General features: G+C 49.6%; 1 protein-coding gene across 1 annotated transcript in view; it reads left to right on the forward strand.

The window, feature by feature from the left end:
- DHX9 (DExH-box helicase 9) overlaps nucleotides 1-18854 on the forward strand; it is a 745262-nt gene that overhangs the window by 92997 nt on the left and 633411 nt on the right. The gene's annotated exons all lie outside the window — the stretch shown is intronic.

Consider the following 18854-nt stretch of genomic DNA (forward strand, 5'->3'; position numbering starts at 1 on the left):
GAGCATCAGGGTGTTGAGCTCTTTACGATTGCTTCCAAAGATCTTGGGCCCAGTTCTCCTCTGATTAGTACAACTGGTGTCGATGCTCGTTGGTGTAAGACTGCCCTTCAAAAAGAACATTCTAGTTTTCTCCAGATGTTGGATGGAATCCCTGGCATGGCCTCTGCTCCATAAATGATAGCTGGAACTGCTTTAGCTTTAAAGAAGTTCAAGTCCGCTTCGATGGACAAGCGACTGATTTCTTATCAAGCTTTTTGGTTTGGGTAGTCAGGTTCTTGGTGTTCATGCGCATAGATTCTTGAATTGGTATTTCAAGGTGTTTTTTACTGAAAGTGACACCCAGGTAGCGGAATGAAAGTACTTTTTCAAGAGGTGTTCCTCCTACCTGCCAGACTTTTGAATACTTTCTTTTGACTGATTTTTCAAGAGTAATCACTTTTGTTTTGTTAATGTGGATCTTAAGGTCGTTTGTAGGTATAATGCAAGATTGTCCATTTTCTTTGTAAACCCACCGCTGTTTGATCTATAAGAATGTCATTGGCGTGAAGTAGCCTACTTAGTGAGTTTCTCGTCCTAGATGTAGTTGGAAGTTGGCAGAACAGGCTTGAAAAGTGGGATATCCAGTTCTTTTCATTCACATTACTAAGCACTGTGACTTTAGTCGTAGTTGGGTGCCCCCTGTGTTGATATCCACACTGGCCATCATGAATTGATTCTATAGGATCCCTTGGTTCCAGATTGCCTTCAAGAGATTATGATCTCAAAGGCCTCAACCCTTATGAAAAGTTCACAGGAGAAGTAAATATGATAAAGTATTGCTTTGTGGCCTTGGCTTTCCCATGTAGCGTTTAGAGGAGAATCTGGCATCGAAGCTGTGTAGGTTATGCATATCGTTAGTGTCCATGCATTCAGTCCAAAGTTTACCTCATGCTTCCGAGTTCGCATAAGGGGATCCAGTATCGGGGTTTGCATGTATAGAGGCATTCAAGTCACCACAGATTATGTGGTCCGCTTGGGGTTCGTCTCTGAAATGGACTATTAGGGCTTTGATTTTAGGAATGATGAAGTTGGATCTTTCGGGTTCCACTAAAGATTTATTAGCAGGTATTTTTCTGTCTTCTTGGAATTTTTGAAGGCACAAGCCGGTGTCCACAAGATGATTGTAGCCAATATGTGTGGCTCGCACAGTAGTTTCTCGAGGTGTAGAGCTCGAACAGTACGGATAGCTGTGATCAAGCCAGCTCTGGGTCTTCCCAAGGGTGCTCCAATTGCCAGAGAAAAGGCCACATCACATCCATCAAAGGTAGATTCCTTTTGTAGACCACGTCTCTTGAAGACAAAACATCGAAGCTACCCAGGTTCTCATCAGAAGTACTTGTTAGGTGTAGAAAGTCTCTAGAGTTCCATGATCCAATAGTTAATTAGGTGGGCAGGTGGCTTGAAATAAGCTTTGATGCTTTTCGAGGGGCAAGTTGACATTGTAAGTTTGATTGCTAGGATCGTTTGGGCCTAGCTAAAGCTTCTGGTAGCCAGTCCCAGTTTGAACGCTTTCTGTAGTGGTTCTTCTGCTTGTTATATTAGCTTGATCTTGTAATATTGTGGTGATCCAGTTTTTTTGAGAGCCGCTTGGGACCCGTTCTTTTTCAAGGGATCTATCGAGCTCCATTTTAGACTTATTTGTGTTTGGCAACATGCCATTGTCACAGCTGGTCTGGACATCCGGTGACTGCGCTACTGATCGATCCACCCTCTGCTCCATTAGGCGTGTCCTCGTAGCCCTTGTGTTAGTTTGGTCTATGGATAAACATTTTCCCTAGCGTCCTTCTTTCATTTGTTTTAATGGACTATGAAAGCTGATTTTGCGTTTTCGAGTTTCCCATGGATATGTCTGACTTCGCATGAGGCCTGGTGTTCTGTTGGGAAGAGCGTCTACCCTCGCTAAACTTAGTGCTGCCGATGGCAGGAGTTTTCTCCTGTCTAGCAATGGGGGATCGTTGTTTCACTTGAAAGCTGCTTAATGAAACTCCTGGGGACAAGTTCTTATTCTTATACCTATTTCTTCAAGATCAAAACCAAGTGTTCTCAATTTCCTTCTTGCTTCAAGGAGCAGGTTTTTGACCGCTGGTACTTCAATGTGTAAATACACTCTATCCATCACCTTATTAGAAAATTCAATGATGTCAATATCCTCGAATTTGTCGCTTCAGCCAAGGGATGTGGTGTAAAAGTGCCATTATCGTCGTCCTGTTTAATATGATGTATTCTGCATCATATAGCAGGCGCTCTAGCACAAAAGAGCGAGTTTTGGTGGATCATGCTGATCCCGTTAGATTTTTTTTTTCTCTTCACTAGTTCGCCGAGATCTTTTATTAGAGAGCTCTCTACCTCTAATTGAAGGGACAGTCGAACGGCTTAAGGATGGTTTTGTTCGCTTTGGTGATCTTGATCTAACTGTTCTTGGGCAGGTACGTCTTGTCCCTTCATATCTCTTGGTAGACTCCATAGTTTTATTATCTTTGCTCCTGCTCATTTTAGGGGAAGGACTTGATCTCTGGGAGTCATGAACCTTCAATTTCCATATGGAGGTAACATGGATCTTGTGTTCTCTAATGAGTCAGTGGTCTTTGACCTCTCACTCCTTGTGTGGATTCATAGTTTTCAGGCTTTCTGTAACCGGCTTCTTTTTTAAGGCCTTTATTTGCCTGGGGCCTAGTAGGGAGGAGGTTCTCTCATTTTCTCAACGTGATGTTCTTTTTGTCTTCTAACGTGAGGAACCTTGGGGATGAGGGAGCTCCCGCTCCAGTCTCTGGTTCAGAATCTTCGAGAGAAGGGCTTTGAGGAGGGGGAGACTGCTTTCCTTTTACCCCGTTGCCTCCTTTCGGAGTCATTTTACCCGCTTTCGAGGGAATGAGCTTGTAAATAAAGTGCTGCTTCCATCAAGTCGGTTTCTGTTGAAGTTAAGTTGGACATGTGTGGGTGATCCCGTAGGCGCTGTGTAGTTGTCTGTGACCTTTAAGAACAGTTCTTTTTTCAAAGCAGAGAAGTAGTTTTGCCATAGTTTCTTTTTGAGACGTAGATCGATCAACACCAAATTTTGTTTTGGTTGGGCCCTTCGCTAGGGGCTGTATAGTAACGTCTAGCTCTGGCTGCATACATCCGTTTTTTTCTCTGCTGCTTTTGGGTAGTGTTGGGTTTAAACCCAGGCTGTCTCACTAGAGGCAGGACTGGAGGGTTGACATCGGAATGCAACTTATTATCCAGGATTTTAGATTGTTGTTGGAGCTTGTAAATGAGGCTTTGGGTGACGTGGCAGCACTTTCATAGTAGAAAGTCGAGATGAAAGTGAAAGAGGGACTTCCTGTACTTCGTCGATCTCTTCTCGCATAGGCAGGGCTCTGAAAATAAATAGTTTTGGTGTTAGTCTGAGTGTGCACGGCTGCTAGGGAATTTGACCTCCATGGTTGAGTTTGGGTAGCCGAATCCTTCAACGATTGTCTTTTATGTTTGTTTGCAATGATATAGCCTTCTACCAGAGAGCCTTGTTTGAATAAAATCGTCCATTGTAAGATGATCATTGAGCATATCATTCAGGGTCTCATATAATTTTGTGAAGGGAGCCAAGGCGATGGTTAGGGTAGACATAATGGAGAATAATTCACTTTTTTTTTTTGTTGGGAGTCTCGCAGTCTAACGCCTGAGGTGTCACTTGCTCTCTGGAGTCTTCTTGGAGACTTTGTAGATGAAGTCGATGTTTGAGTCTCTCGGCTAAGCGTAGATATATTCATTTGAAGTTCTAACTGGAGGTTCTCCCGATTGTTCCTCGATATTAGGCCCGGGTCACTGCTAATATGGCTGTCCTTGCTAGGATGTATTCTGCTTCGCTTCTGTGTTGGCTTGCTTGGAAACCCTGTGCAAGCCCTTTGCTTGTTTTTCCATGCGGGTCTCCGAGGAGGGGCAGAGTCCTAGCAGCAAATGTGTTTTAATTTCTTCTGAATGTATGTGGGTCTTTTTTCGGATTGTAGATTTCAATGGACTCTGATGTTCAAGGCCGCTATCTTCGCTCCTGGTCCTCTGGCTTATGAGCCAGTGACCCTCCTCGTCTTGAGGTCGAAGCGGCTTCATAAAACTAACAGCTGAGTCGCAGGTCGCGGGAGGGCGCGGACTGCCACAGACTGCAGCTCTGCTGCCGTTCCGTGGGATAAAGGTGCTTTTAAGCACTTGCTCCTCCTCTTCCACGTATTGAAACAGAAAACGGACTGCAGCACGTCTGCAGCAGCTCCGCTGGTTAGCTTTATTTAAATACCAGTAGGCCAAGATAAATGTTGGGTAAGTAAGTACCACCATATAATATAAACACAATCCTAAGCCAACTCCATACAACCCAAAGTGTAACCTTAAGAATAGCAAACCCCAGTTCTGTATACTTCTTGCAACCTTACTTTTTAGAACTCAGTTCAGAGTTAGTAAAACAACTCGTATATACTTTGTGGAGAGGCCGTAAACTACTCCATGACAATTATTCAGATAGACCAACTATTTCTGATTGCACTCTGCAACTCAAGGAAAGTAAAACCTAATTTCACTTTAAGAAAGTGTTACGCTCACCTGGCTCCCACAGGGGCGTCGGTCGGACCCAGACAGCTGCGGTCTCCATCCACGTGATGCGTAGTGCAGCGATGACTGACTGGATCTGCCCTCCTAATCTTGTCTGCTTAACCTGTACAAATATTCTCCTGCAAGTGGAGAGATGGATTTAGCCACTTGTGGATTCAAGTGATGGCACCCCCACAGTCCTCCCCAACTAATCACCTCCGAAATGCCCTCACAGCAATCTCGCCTTATATTCTTGAAAGATGAGCTCTCCATCCTGCGTGGATTTGCAGGGGCGCGTCGATTCCAGTTACTTCACTGGTTTGAAGGCTCAGGAGAGTTCCGGAGAGTATTGACTCTGAGGTTCCTGGTGAGGACCAGTAAGTATTAAGTTCATAGAGTTCAATATGTCCGATGTTCACTCTTGTTTCACTCTCCCCCCCCTCCCCCCCTTCCTTTCTTGTCTTGCAGCTGGCTCGTGAAAAGATGCTCTTGTGGCAGCTGGTGGCGCTCGGGTAAGAGTCTGTATTACCCGGCGCTGTCCGGTAAATGTTGCAAGTGGAAAACGTGTTTTGTTTCTCTTTACAGATGCGGCACGTGAAAATATGGAGAGTCACAAAAGGATGCCTCCGGTGGTAAATCAGGTAAGTCTATGGTGGTAAGAATTATATTTGTTGGTTCCCTCGGCTCACCTTGTGGTTTTCTTTTGTCTCCTAGGTGCCGAAGTTCGGCGAAGAAATGATGGAGGCAGTGCCGACCCGAAGGATGCTGTGAAGACTGGTGAGTATGGCGCGGTGCTGCAGCTGGAGGTGCGGCGCGTGCAGAAATTGTCCTTTACATGTCCGGAGACGAGATGGATCCAGAATCAGGTGTGGAATAGAATTTTTTTTTTCTAACCTTGTCCCTTTCTTTCCTCTTTGTTTTAGGAGCTCCGGATTCGAAGACTGGATGCAGGCTGCAGGCACTGTGAGCGTTACGCTGCTGGATGCAGAATAACGCGAAGCGTGTGTTGCTGGTCGGGCGTGGTTTAAATAGCCTCAAATGTAGTCCCAGGTAAGAAGTCCCTAGAGCCACACCCGAGTAAAAAAATAGTCCCTGTAGAAAAATAGTCCCTTTCAGGCTTCATGTTGGATTGGAGTCATTTGCAGCATGGTCTGCCTGAGGTAAGTAATGACTATGAGCCTGGCGCCTTAGGCGCCAGGACTGATTTCTACTATTAGCCTGGCGCCTAAGGCGCCAGGACTGAACCCAGATAGCCCCTAGCCGGGGTTTTACTAAATGTCTAGATGCCTGCTCCCGGGGCTGATAGGCTTGGTCCGGATGCCTGGGGGTAGGCATCATGACGGCAAGGCCCAAGGTCTTTCAAGGTAAGCATTGGACCTTTTTGCTATTGTTGAACTGCTCTAAGCAGATTCAGGGGAGGCACAACCCGGTGTTACCAGTCTAGAAGAGCAGCAGCTATTTAAGTAACCATTTACTTTTAAGGGGGGTTTTGAGCAACTCAGCGGAAAGTATTACCTCAATGACTGTTTTAGGTCTGTATAAAGCAGATTGGGGAAAGCAACACCCTATGATGCACTTCGCGAAGAACACGATGTTATTCAAGGTAGGTTAAACCCTGTTGGTAAGCCATTCAAAGCAACTTATACACTTTATAGAGGGGCAGAATGCAATTCGACGGTAAGCCTAAACTTAAGGATACTTTGTAACTTCTTTCACAGAGACCGTGACCCTAATTACTTTAAGCAAGTAAGTACTTTTAAACTTGTTATACTTTCTGAGATGGAAGTGTCTATTGCATGAGTTTTCTCAGCGGCAGAAGGGGGACCCTAGTGGTCTAGCTGCCAGCTGTAGGCAGGTTGAGATAGGTTTCAATTGCAGGAACATCAAAGTTCCGGTTCCATGTGATATTTTTGCCGCAAAAATAACACATGGACCCTGCGGGGGACACCCCTGCATTTTTTTTATGTGCGGGGGACACCCCCGCACCTAATATTTTCGCCACCAAAAATATCGCCTATGGCCGTTCCCGACGACCATATGTACGGCGATATTTTTGCTGGCGAAAATATTGCCCGATACTAAAGTTCCAGAGGATCTTATTTAACAAGTCAGCCTTACCTTCAGAGTTCAGTGTTCAGGGACTTCTGCAAAGGCTCCCTATAGGTGTTCCAGCAATAGGCCCATGACAGTGGTATGTGCAAACCCCTCTCCACTCAAATGAAGTAGCCATCTGCCCCTGGTAAGTGCATTTTATGTGGCCGTTTTGGCCCGTGCATCCATACGAGCCGTGTGTGTGTGCGCGCACACACACAGCTTCCTGGATGCATGCACGGAGCCGGTTTCTTCGTCTCCCGTCCTTTCATCCTGCCTCCCAGCCCGCCCTATGTTTGGCCAAGGCTACCAATAACACCACTGCCCTTGGTAGCCCCTGCGGCTAAGGGCCCCCAGGCAAAGGGCAGCTCCCACAGAAGCGGCACCAGATGGTGTCTGCAGGTGTCGGCAGAGGAAGCAGGCAGCCATCAGCCATCCACGACAAAGTAGGTGTGGTGGATGTTGGGACTGATTTTCTATACTCTGGCCTGGGGGACTGATGTATAGGAGGCCAAACTATATTTTGACGGGGACAACTCTGGGAGCTGTAGCCAAGCCAGTTCACGGTAGCAGTGATGAGTTGTCTCGGCTAAGTCTCAAGAGGTGGTGAGCTTTTAAAGGGAACAATGAGTACACACAATGGAGTCACAATTTACACTTACACAGTATGTATATTTATTTAAGGCCAACAACACTTTGAAAAAGGACTACTAACAGGTAGAAGTATAACACAACACTAATGGAATACATTTCTGATGCTTGTAAATCTGCTTAGTCTCATGCTGTGCATATAGTCCGACATCTAGTGGTAATCGTGGAGTATTGCATCTTGTCTTTCAAGGATCGAAAGGGGGCGTCGACATGGGCGGGCTTGTAACACTATCCGTGACGTGTAGTGCACCCAAGATCCTTCACGCCTCTCGGTCCCTCAGATTGTTTTTTTTCCACCCAGCTAGCTGGTGGCCTTGTGCGTAGCTCGGAAAAACTGCTGATATATTTTTGTCCACGACCTCCAGTCATTTGATATTCGTCCCCTTTAACCGATGACTTAACAACCAACGCCGAAGACTGCAGAAGACTACTCCAGACTTCGGCGGCTGGTGCTCTGGTTGACGCTGTCGACCGTGTGGACTTGGCCCTCCGGCCAGGCCTACACGTTAGGGAGAGTGGGGTCCGGGGCTCTGTTTCTTTTCAAGAATGCATTTCCTTCTCCCCACGTTCCCCTTCCGGTTTTGCTGTCCCTCCTTCTCGACGTGGAACATAGAACTCATCTCCCCTGCTCTCTGCACCCTCCACTGGCTCCCTGTCTGATGAAGGTCCGCCTTCAGAACTGCTAGGGAGAATTCTCAGAAATGTGCTAATTCCTCTCTACCTTAGGGACCCCCAGCAACTTTGCTGGATTCTGAGGACTTGAATTTTAACCTGGAGAGAGTGAGACCGTTTTTTCCACTGTCGTATTGTTAATGTGATTTGAACACTTTCTTTTGGTTGTGAAGTCTGACACACTCCATAGGCATCATATGTTACATTGTCACACTGCACCTTTAGTGCAGTGGCACAGTGAAGTCTTTCAGATTTCCCCACGGTTTAAATACCTTCTGTTGGATAAACTGTTTCCAAGAGCAGTGAAATGAAATTGTCTTTCTAGACCCAGCACACACTATCTTCAAATAGGGTGCTGGAAGGGTTACTTGGTATCCCTTTGTCTAGCTGCTCATGTAACAATATGATACCCTTTCCTCGATGAATGGATGGGGCAGTGGTTAACTTTTAACTACTGTGGTGTGCTTTTACTGCGGGCTGCGTTCACACCTGCAAAAAAGCACCCATGGGTGCCACTTTTGTCGAAATGGCCCTGATCTTCTTTTTTCGCCATTTCTTTCTGGAAAGGTCCTTGAGATTTACTCTGCGCGCCAAACCAGGTCTGGTCCCTTGTTTCGTTTTGCTTTTGGCGGGATTCACGAGTGAAGCCTGCCTCTGGGTCCAGGGTGTCTGGCCGGGGCAGGAGGAGACAGGAATGCACTCATAGGTGATTGGCTGGCGGGCTGTCTGTTAAGGACAGCCACCCTGCTGGGTGACTGACAGCTAGGCTGGAATGAATGGGAGAAACCTGCATAAAAGGTGAGGCTTTTTGACTTGGAAGTCAGTGTTGACCACTGGATGAAGGAACCTGAAGAACTTGGAAGAGACGCTCCGAATTCGCCTCGACTAGAGAAGCCGTGCAAGGACGACCTCTTCCCTTCAAGTTTGTGGGTCCAATTGACTTCACAGTAAGCCACCTCTACATCCTCTTGGAGCTGGTTGAAATTCCACTGCAGCTGCTGCTGGAACCGAATAGCCAGCAAGAGTAACAGATCCTGTGCGTGGCTTTTAAGTTGGCCAAGAGCTCCCGGAAGATCCTCCTGACTTCCAGAAAGCAGGACTGCCTGAGCCACCTCCACAGTGCTGGACCGTGGATGCAAGGAAAGCCCTTCTCGACAGCCAAGAGTCCGCCGTGTTGATATTTGCTTAGACACGAGGAGCTGAAACCACTGAATAGAAGTTGGTCCTTTTCTGTCGCCGACCGTCCTGTTTGCAATGCAGGAGTCCTCCAGACGTCCCCTCTCTTTTCCCCACAACTTAGGCTCTGGAACACAGGATCTGCAGAGCTTCGCATGAACAGAAGCCAGCCAAAGCCCTTTTCTCCTAACCAAAGGTACTGTAAAGTTTTAGAGAACTTGTCTCTTGTGTAACCTCACTTGTTCTCAGTTGAGACTTGTCTTTGTTGCATCTGTAGAGTTGCTAACAGCTTCCTTACCTCACGCCTAATCAGCTTGTGGCCCTGCTTTGATTTCTTCTTTTCTACAAAGACTTCTAAAACATTGTGCAAGACTTACCTGCAAGAAGTGCTTCAGTACACCTAGACTTTTGCCCAATTCACTTTGGCCTAGCCTGGCTCCCTGAATGACTCTTCTTCCCTCTGAGATTGTGTTTAGCCTTCCTTCCAGGAAGGGGTTAACTTACTTTGCATTGGGGGTTACCAAAAGTGCTCACCTGCTTCAGAATGTGTGATATCTCCTTGTTTTGTTGTAATAACCTTTTTCTTTGGCATACTCTTGTCTGGTTCTAAATGCAAACAGTGGCATATTCATGTCCAGTGTCCTAGTTACTAAAGTTACCTGAGGGTGTAGGAAGTGTCTGTGTGCCATCCCCAAAAAGGTACTTACTGATTTGGAAATATTAAGAGTGTGTATTTTGGACTGTATTTGTGTTACTATTGTATTGCCCCCTTCTGAAGAAGGCTTACTCAAACTGACTGTTAAATTAATAATTGTTTTTCTGATGCTTGTTAATCTGCTTACAATCACATGCTGTGCATATGGTCCGACATCCAGTGGTAACCGTGGAGTATTACATCTTGTCTTTCGAGGATCCGAAGAGGGCGTCGGTAAAGGCGTGTCTGTAACACTATCCCTAACATGACGTGTAGTGTACCCAAAATCCCTCATGTGCCGAGGTCCCTCGGATTGTTTTTTTCTGCCCAGATTACTGGTCGCCCTAAAGCAGAGCTCTTGCATAGAGATAGTGTTTGTTATTATCGACTTTGTTGTTCCCATTTAAGTCACTGACTATTGAATCATGTGAAACACCACCGAAGACTGCTGTGGACTTTCGACGCCTGTTTATTCCGGCGGCGCTGCCGTCCATGTGGCCAGGCCTTCTGGCCGTCCCTACACAGTAGGGAGAGTGGGGTCGGGTGGACATATCCTTTAAAAGTATGCCTCTCCTCTTTCACCATCTCTGTTCCCTGGGTGTCGTCATCGCTATAATTTGGAAAAGACGCCATTTAGGTTTTGTCCCTCGTGCAGGGCCAAATATCCTTGGAAAGACTAGCACGCTTGGTGCAACATTTGTCTGCCCCTCGACCACAAAGTGAGTTGTGCGGCCTGTAGTCTCCTGCGCCCTAAGACGCTTGAGCGCCGCTTCAAGCGGTGGGCGGCCTACGGCATGTCGCAGGCCAAATGGCCCGCCCCCTGCCTCCCCTGCTGTTGCAACCGCCGAAAGTGATGGGGGAACTAGCGATGACCAGCCCTCTGTCGGAAGCCATTGACCTGAATGCGGACCACTCTGTCAACGACGCCTGTCCCCGCCCCCATCCGGCCTGACGCGAGTCACGCTAGGCGGAAAACACCCAGCGACAAGGGTGCACACTATCGGAACACAACGCACCACTCAAGGTTCTGCTTCGGCGACAAAGCGTACCAAAGCACCAACGGAAATGTCAATCTTTCAGAGGATCCTCTGATGGTCATGATCGGCAGCCTTCCCTGCAACCGCAGTCACAGCCTGCGACTGGGCAATCCAAGGTGAAGGGCACTAACCCCAAAAGACACGCGGAAGTCAAAGCGCTCCAGGACGACGCGCAGACGCTGCTTAAGGGCCGGGTGGTGACGAAATCCACCGCTCAGCCCCAGGTTCACCCCCGGTTCCTCCTGTGGCGTCAATCATCCGCTCATCCTCCGGTGGTGCCGGTGGCAGTGAAATCCTCTGCTCAGCCTCCGGTTCAACTGGTAGACCGCCTGGATTATCCTACCATTGCCCACAGCATCGCTAGGATTACTTCAGCAGTTATACTCAAAGAGCGGTCGAAGGAGGCAGCGAAACACGAGGAACGGCCGAGGGACATGTCAAAAGACACGCCACAACGCCTGGAACCCCGCCAGGACTACGCTGAGTCCTTTGCCTTTATGAGGCACCTTAGGGGAAAAATTCGACTCCACAGGGAAGATGAACCCTTTCCTCCCGTGGACCCCTCTGGGTCATCCTCATGGACCAGGGAGAAATTGGAGGGATGTATGGATGGATTAGAGAAATGTGTCTCCTATTCTGAGGCCCTTGCTCCAAGAGACCTCAAGAAGACTTTCCTTCTACCCCTGTATCTAAAGTTTCGAAGGACCTTCAAGGAGGTGGATCCACATTAATAGTTTACTTGTCCTCACAGATGAGGATGTTATGGGCGCTTATGACCAGGATAAAGATGGCAACCTTCTGTAAAACTACACTGTGGATGATCAGACTGGTCCTATGGACAATTGGGAGAACAGCCGTCAGGTTGATGCTCAGCCCTGGATGTCGCCTACTCCCACCCAGGACCCATATGTTCTATGTTTAGATCCACCCCCCTCCCCTCCACTCCGGCTCGGCAAGCCTCCCCACTGGACGATCAGATGGCGTTCAACGCCATCTTGCGGAGGGCGGCTGGCCATTTTTCAGATCGCCCCTCAAGAGGCCTTACCAGAATCTGATTTCGTGCAGCATATATTAAAAGAAAAACCGCCAGCCAATCCATCCCCTTGTTGAACTCAATCAAGAAGAGGTTGGCACCTTCTTTGACACCGGCTCAGACCATGGCGGTAAACCCTTGGGTGGAGAAACTGTTTCGGCCTTCTCCAACCGACCCTGCCCATATCAAGGGTCATGTCATTCCAGATTCATTAGTGGTTACCGCTAGGAAAAGGGCTGGTGTTCCCCTGTCTACAGGAGAAGTGCCACCCGATAAGGAATCCAAGAGACTTTAAGCACTGGGGAAAAGAATAACGACGGCTGCTGCGTTTACCACGTGTATAGCCAATAACACCACGCAATTGGCCAGCTATGCTGACAGCCAGTGGAACCTTCTACAAGAAGGCCTCTAGGAAGTGCCAGAACCTGCAAGCACCAAGTTGCTCGCAATAGTTTCCGAAGGCACGCAGTAAACCAGAATGTGCTCAGAAACACTCTGGACGCTGCCGAAATGGCGGGGAGCACCCTGGCACAAGGCACCTTGCTCGGACCTCCGGTTTCAAGCCAGAGACCAAGCATCTCTAAAATGACAAACCTGTTGTGGAAACCAACCTGTTTGGTAGGGCAGTGGACGGTGCTCTTGAAACAGCCAAGGAGGAGCATGAGACACTCAAGTCCCTTCAACAGATTACCCAGAAACCCTCTCAAAGAGAAAGTGGCTCCCGCTGGTACTTTCGTGGGCAATCTTGTTATTCCCAAACCCAGTATAATGCAGGAAACAACTGGAATTCGGGACAAGGATCTAACACCTCCACCTTTTACACACCCAGAGGACAGCGGCGTGGGAAAGGTAGAGGGTGAGGTACCAACCCCAGAGGCGCCCCGGCCTCATGTCCTGAAATGACCTACAGATCCAGGTCCCCTCCCATGCAACTCCGGTCGGGGGGCATATAACATCTTTCCTTATTGCATGGGAGGGGATAACAGACTAGTGTGTTCTAAAGATGGTCGCCCACGGTTACTGTATAGAATTTGCCGCACCACCCCCATACAGACCGCCAAGATCAAGACACCGGACCACCTGCAAATCCTACTGCAAGAGGTGCAGACCGTTCTAAGAAAGGACACCATAGAAGCCGTCCCTATTCTACAGGTAAACGAGGGTATTTATTCAGTGTACTTGTACCCAAAAAGGATCTCACCATGTGCCCTGTGCTAGATTTGCGCCCAGCGAACAAGTTGGTCAAAAGTTACATATGGTCACTTTACAGGAAGTAATCTCGCTGTTAAAACAGGGGATTACATGGCAACACTGGACATGAAAGATGCATAATTTCATATTTCAATGTTGCCAGCGCACAGAAAATACCCAAGGTTCATGATGGAGGACAAGCACCATCAGTTCAGGTTACTACCCTTCGGCATTGCCTCGGCACCAAGGGTGTTTACACAAAGGTACTGGCAGTAGCGGCAACGCACCCGAGCAGACTTTCCGTCCTGGTTTACCCTTACCTCGACGACTGGCTCATAACAGGGGAACCCTACGAAACATGCCTATTGAACACTAAAACAATAGACCTCTTATTCAGTCTGGGATTCTCCATCAATGAAGAGAAATCCAGCCTATACCCCAGTCAAGTCAAACAATTCCTAGGGACTCTAATTCGGACAAAAGACTGCCTTGTCTTCCCCTCCAACGAGAGGGTTCAAAACATGCGGTTTCAGATTCCTCCATATTTAGCCAGTCGGGAAGTGACAGTACGCAAGACCATGCGACTGTTAGGGATGGTGGCATCCTGCATTTACTTGTGCTCCTACCTCCCGTCCCCTTTCCTCCATACTTATGGGACATTCCTTCGTCCCGTGGGACGGGACCGGAGCACTTTGAAAAAGCATCAAAAATTGTGCAAAATGTTTTGTCCTTCCTCTCTTTCTGTGCGGGCTACAGCACGCGGCCGTAACCCCGCCCATCAGTCCTTTTCTCTGCTCGTTCGGGACTGGACGCACTTGCATCTGCGGAAGAATTTCTTCTTTTCCTCCTCTCTAGCTCTCGCTAGCGATCACGTACTAGTCTGTCGTTTAAACTAGACTTTCCAAATTGTTCCTCGTGTCAGCAATGCTTCGCGATGGCGGATCCCCATCCTCTGTGTTTAGAGTGTTTGGGTCCTGATCACCGTTGGGACTCCTGTTTCCATTGTGATTCCCTTTCGGTCTGGGCGCTTCATCTTGGTTAGAGCGGTGGGAGGAGGTGTTCCAGCGTACTTCTCCTATGCATTTTCAATCCTTCATCGATGGAAAGAAGAAACGCCCGGTAAGTACTTTACTTTTCAGAGCACCCCGGCTGGGAGATGCCTTCCCGGGGTCTTCCCGGTCCGGAAGGAGCGTTGACCGCTCTGTCACCGGGGCTTGCCCGAGGTGCCTTCGGGGCCTAAAAAGTATACCAGAGTTTTCTCAGAGGGTCTCCGTAAGGGGCCTCGCTTCAAGGCCCTTTATCGGCTTCCCTAAAAGTACCAGGGTGCGCCCCGAGGCCTCGGCTGGGCTTGGTGATACCGAACGTATGTTCGAGGCCTGCTGTGGAAACGCTGCTACAGGGCTCGAGTCCGAGGTCCCTCGTTCATAGGCTAAGGAAACCAACAGTTCTGAGAGGCCTGAGAAGGCCTTATTGGTGAAAGGTGTTTCTCATCGTTCCCGCTCTTGTGGTGACGCCAGAACTGTTGAGGGGGCAAGGAATGAGAGTTCGAACCGAAGGTCCTCCTTTACCGTCAGTCCCGAGGTCCTTCCTGTGAAGGCTAGTTTGGCTATTGGTATGTCGCAGAAACATTCCAAGCAGCATAGTACCGGCTCGGCCGAGGTTCCTTGTGTAAAGGCTAAAATGAAGACCCCCATATCCACCGGTGGGGACCCCTGCCTCACTTCCACGTGCCGCAGTTCCCCTCAGGTGACGGCAAAATGGCGGCCGTTCCCGCCACGACCACGGCGGCCATTTTGGGCGCTTCCCCTACAACTACGCCATCGGCCTCAGGTGTAGGGATTGGTTCTGTGGGTGAACATAAGGTTCGTTGTGTGCATCAGTTTCGACCAGTTTACGACTGGAACTCTCGGATGCCCCTTCCGCACAACATGTCGCTGCCTGTGGGTTCGGTACCCTTGATTTATGTGGACACCTCTGGAGATGTTTAATAATAAATAATAATTTAGCATTTATATAGCGCTACGAACCCTCCGGTATCTGAGCGCTGCTTATTACCCACGGTGTGTGGTGCTCATTTATCGACCTCGGAAGGATGAAAGGCTGTTTGGCCCTGCCGCTATTCGAACCTGCGTCAGCATGCTCTGCACAGATGTCAAAGCGAGCGCTGTACTCGGTGTGCCACTTGACTGGCTTTGGCAACCCTCCCCTCTGCATCCCTGGAATTATCCTCCTCATGAGAGGCCTCCTCCGGCAGCTCCAAAGCCTTCTCCGGAGGATGTCTATTTTGGCAAGTTTCAGACGCTCATGCGTACCAACCCCATGAGGGAGTATTTCAAGGGTCTTTTTAGGAAGAAATGCCCACCTCCCGCGCCTCCGGTGGTTCCGCCGGCGCCGCCTTTGCCTGCGGTGCCTCCTTCTACCCTTCCACCCTTGCCTCCGTTGTCCCCGGTGGACAAGGCGGTGCCTGATGTAGTTCAGCAAGACCCCGACCTGTCGGATGATGTGCAGGGCGATCAGGACAGCAAAAACCAGCCCCCCTCTATTCGAGCTTTCCACGACCGGGTGCTGGACATGTCTATTGGATGTTTCAGTGCCCGAGGCACCCGCTCCGCAGGAGGGTGTGCTTTCGGGGGCGTTCACCTTATCTCCTTCGGAGCGTACCGGCCTGTTCTTGCAGAAGGACAGTTTGGCCGAGGTCCGCAGAGTCTGGGAGAATCCACACTCTGGACTTTTCGTCAATAAGAAAATTGACGCGCGCTACAGGCTGCATTCTTCGGAAGAGGTGGCCCTAGCATCTTGTCCACCACCGTGGTAGCTGCGGCCACTTTACAGTCCAGGCCTGCAGCATCCTCTTCTACGACGGCTACTCAGGTCCTGGGGAAAGAGGACAAGCTCCTAGACTCCCTTGGGAGGAAGAATTTTGCTAACTCGTCCCTGCAGCTCCGGTAGGCCAATGCAGAACTGGTGTTAGCGGGGGCGAATATGAAAATGTGGAAAGGTCTGTCAGTGTTATTCCGGTCGAGAAACTGGAGGACTTTAAGGTGGGATTGTCCGATGCCACGGTCTTGGCCCAGGATCTGCTGGATGCCGCGGCTCCTCACGTCGACACTTCGGCTCGGGCCTTATGCTGGGAGTTGATATCTCTCGACGGGATTGGTTGCATGCCACCAAGTTCTCAAAGGAGGTGCAGGACAAGATGTTGGACCTGCCGTTTGACGGTAAGGAGCTTTTCCATTCCTCAACGGATGTGGAGCTGACCAAAACAAAGGACAGCACCCAGCAAGCTAAGTCCTTGTCCATCCTGGTTAAAACTGCTTTTAGAACCCAGAGACCGTTGTTGCAAAGCCGGCCCTCCTCTGGTTTCAGAGGGTTTCTAGATCGGAAATCCCGCAAAGTGGATACGCCTTCGGGTAATTCCCGCTGGAGGCAGCAACAGACTCGGTTTTTCCCCTGCTCCTCAGCCTCCAAAGGTTCAGGTGGTAACACCACTGAAAAACCCGCCAAATGAGGGTTCTCCGCGCTCGCACGAGACCCCGGTGGGAGGATGCATTGCGTCTCATTGGGAGGCATGGCAGACCATCACCGAGGACCGGTGGGTCTGGTCAGTCGCTCGGGCAGGCTTCTGCTTACCCTTACTCCCTAACCCACCCTTCAACCCTCCTTTCCAGCAGTCGGGGTCATCCTCCCTAAAAGCTGAGGTTCAGAAACTGCTGGACCTCAGAGCTGTGGAACCCATTCCCCTTGGGGAGCGAGGGGAGGGCTTCTACTCCCGGCTATTTAGTGCCCAAACCCAACCAGGCTGGCCTGCGCACAATCCTAGACCTTTCCCAGTTCCATCTTTTCCTACCCCAAGAGAAATTCAAGATGATCACGCCCGGCCAGATACGGTCCTCTTTGCAGATGGGCGATTGGCTCAGCGTGGTGGACCTTCAGGATGCGTACATGCATATTCTGATCTGGAATCCACACAGGAGATATCTGTTTCTCTGTGGGAAAGGAGCACTTCCAGTTTTGAGTGCTTCCTTTTGGCCTCAGCTCGGCACCGCATGTCTTCACGAAGATGATGTCGGTGATTGCGGCCTAGTTTCGTCTGCAGGGTATCCATGTGTATCTGTATTTGGACGATTGGCTCTTAAGCAGCCCTTGCCCGTTGAAAGCCGCGTGCAATCTTCAGTCTCTCCTCCAGCTCCTGTTGCATCTTGGGCCGTTGGTGAACTGGCGGAAATCTTCCATGACGGTCTCTCGGGACTTGATTTTCCTGGGTTTTCGCTGGAACACGATCGACTGCAGAGTGTACCCGACCGGGGACAGAATGGCGGATCTGTTGGCCACGTGTCAGATGTTTGCGCAGTCGGAGAATATGTCGGCCTGGTGGTTCCAGAGGCTTCTGGGCCTCATGGCCTCGTGTGTTTTGGCTCTACCTCTCGCTCGTCTCAAGATGAGGCCGATTCAGATGGCTCTTTGAAGTTCTTGGCGTCAGGCTGTGGAGCTGGACTCCAAGTCGATATTGATTCCGGCTTCCATGAGAGCGGACCTGGAGTGGTGGTCTTCTCTGCAACCTGTCGGTGGGTGCCGGTTTTCAGGACCCAGCCCAGATGGTAACGGTCATGACTGACTCGTCCCTTCTGGGGTGGGGTGCGACGTTGGATCTTCTTCAGGTCTCGGATCTTTGGTCGCCTCCGGGACAAGTTCCTCCACATAAATCTGGAGCTTCTGGCGATCTTCCTAGCGCTCCAGGCGTTCAGGCCGATCATTGCCAACAAAGTGGTTCGTATCCGCACGGACAATGTGGTGTCAATGTATTACATCAACAAGCAAAGGGGCACCAAGTCTCCCCCCCCCCCCTCTCGTGGATCTGTCCATCCAGATTTGGGAGTGGGTGCTTTGTCATGGTGTCTGGCTAGTAGCAGTACACATTCCGGGCCAGCTGAATGTCATGGCAGATGGCCTCATTTGACGGACGATGGTCAGCTACGAGTGGGAACTGAAGGCGGAGATCCTCTCATGGATTTTCCTGCGTTGGGGTACTCCGGAGGTGGACCTCTTCGCAACAGCAGCAAACACACTTCCTTTGTATGCCTCCAGAAATGGTCTGGGAGCCTCCAGAAATGGTCTGGGAGCCTCCTCGCTGGGGGATGCGCTCGAGATTCCTTGGCACAACATGAGGGCCTATGCTTTCCCGCCTCTGCTTCATCTGACGATTTGCAAGCTGAAGAACACTGTGAACTGTTCTCTTCTGCTCATAGTCCCGTGGTGGCCGGCCAGGCTCAGGTTCTCAGAGCTTCAACACCTGTCGGTGTGTGCACCGATGAGGCTGCCAGTGACTCCGATCTTCTTCACCAGGGGGATCAACAGCTGTGGCACCCCTCCCCACAATAGTTCAGTTTGGCGGCATTGGTGCCTGAGTTCAGGTCTTTAGAACATCTCAACCTGTCTGTTGATAACATGCGCATTATTGAAGCAGCCAGGAAACCCTCGACTAGGTCTCAGTATAGAAGCAAATGGCTTAGGTTCTGTCATTGGTGCTTAGACAAACAACTGGACCCAAGGGCGGCTACGATTGACACTGTACTGTCCTTTGTATCCCACCTAGCAGAGTCGGGAATTCACGTTCTGTCATGCAGAACTTATCTTTCGGCGGTATCCGCCTACCTATCTACGGACCAATGCTCTTACTCTGTCTAATCCAGTGGTTAAGAGACATTTCGCAGGTTTG

This window comes from Ambystoma mexicanum, chromosome 1q (genome assembly GCF_040938575.1).
Source record: "Ambystoma mexicanum isolate Mex_15411 chromosome 1q, UKY_AmexF1_1, whole genome shotgun sequence".
In the NCBI taxonomy this organism is placed as follows: domain Eukaryota; kingdom Metazoa; phylum Chordata; class Amphibia; order Caudata; family Ambystomatidae; genus Ambystoma; species Ambystoma mexicanum.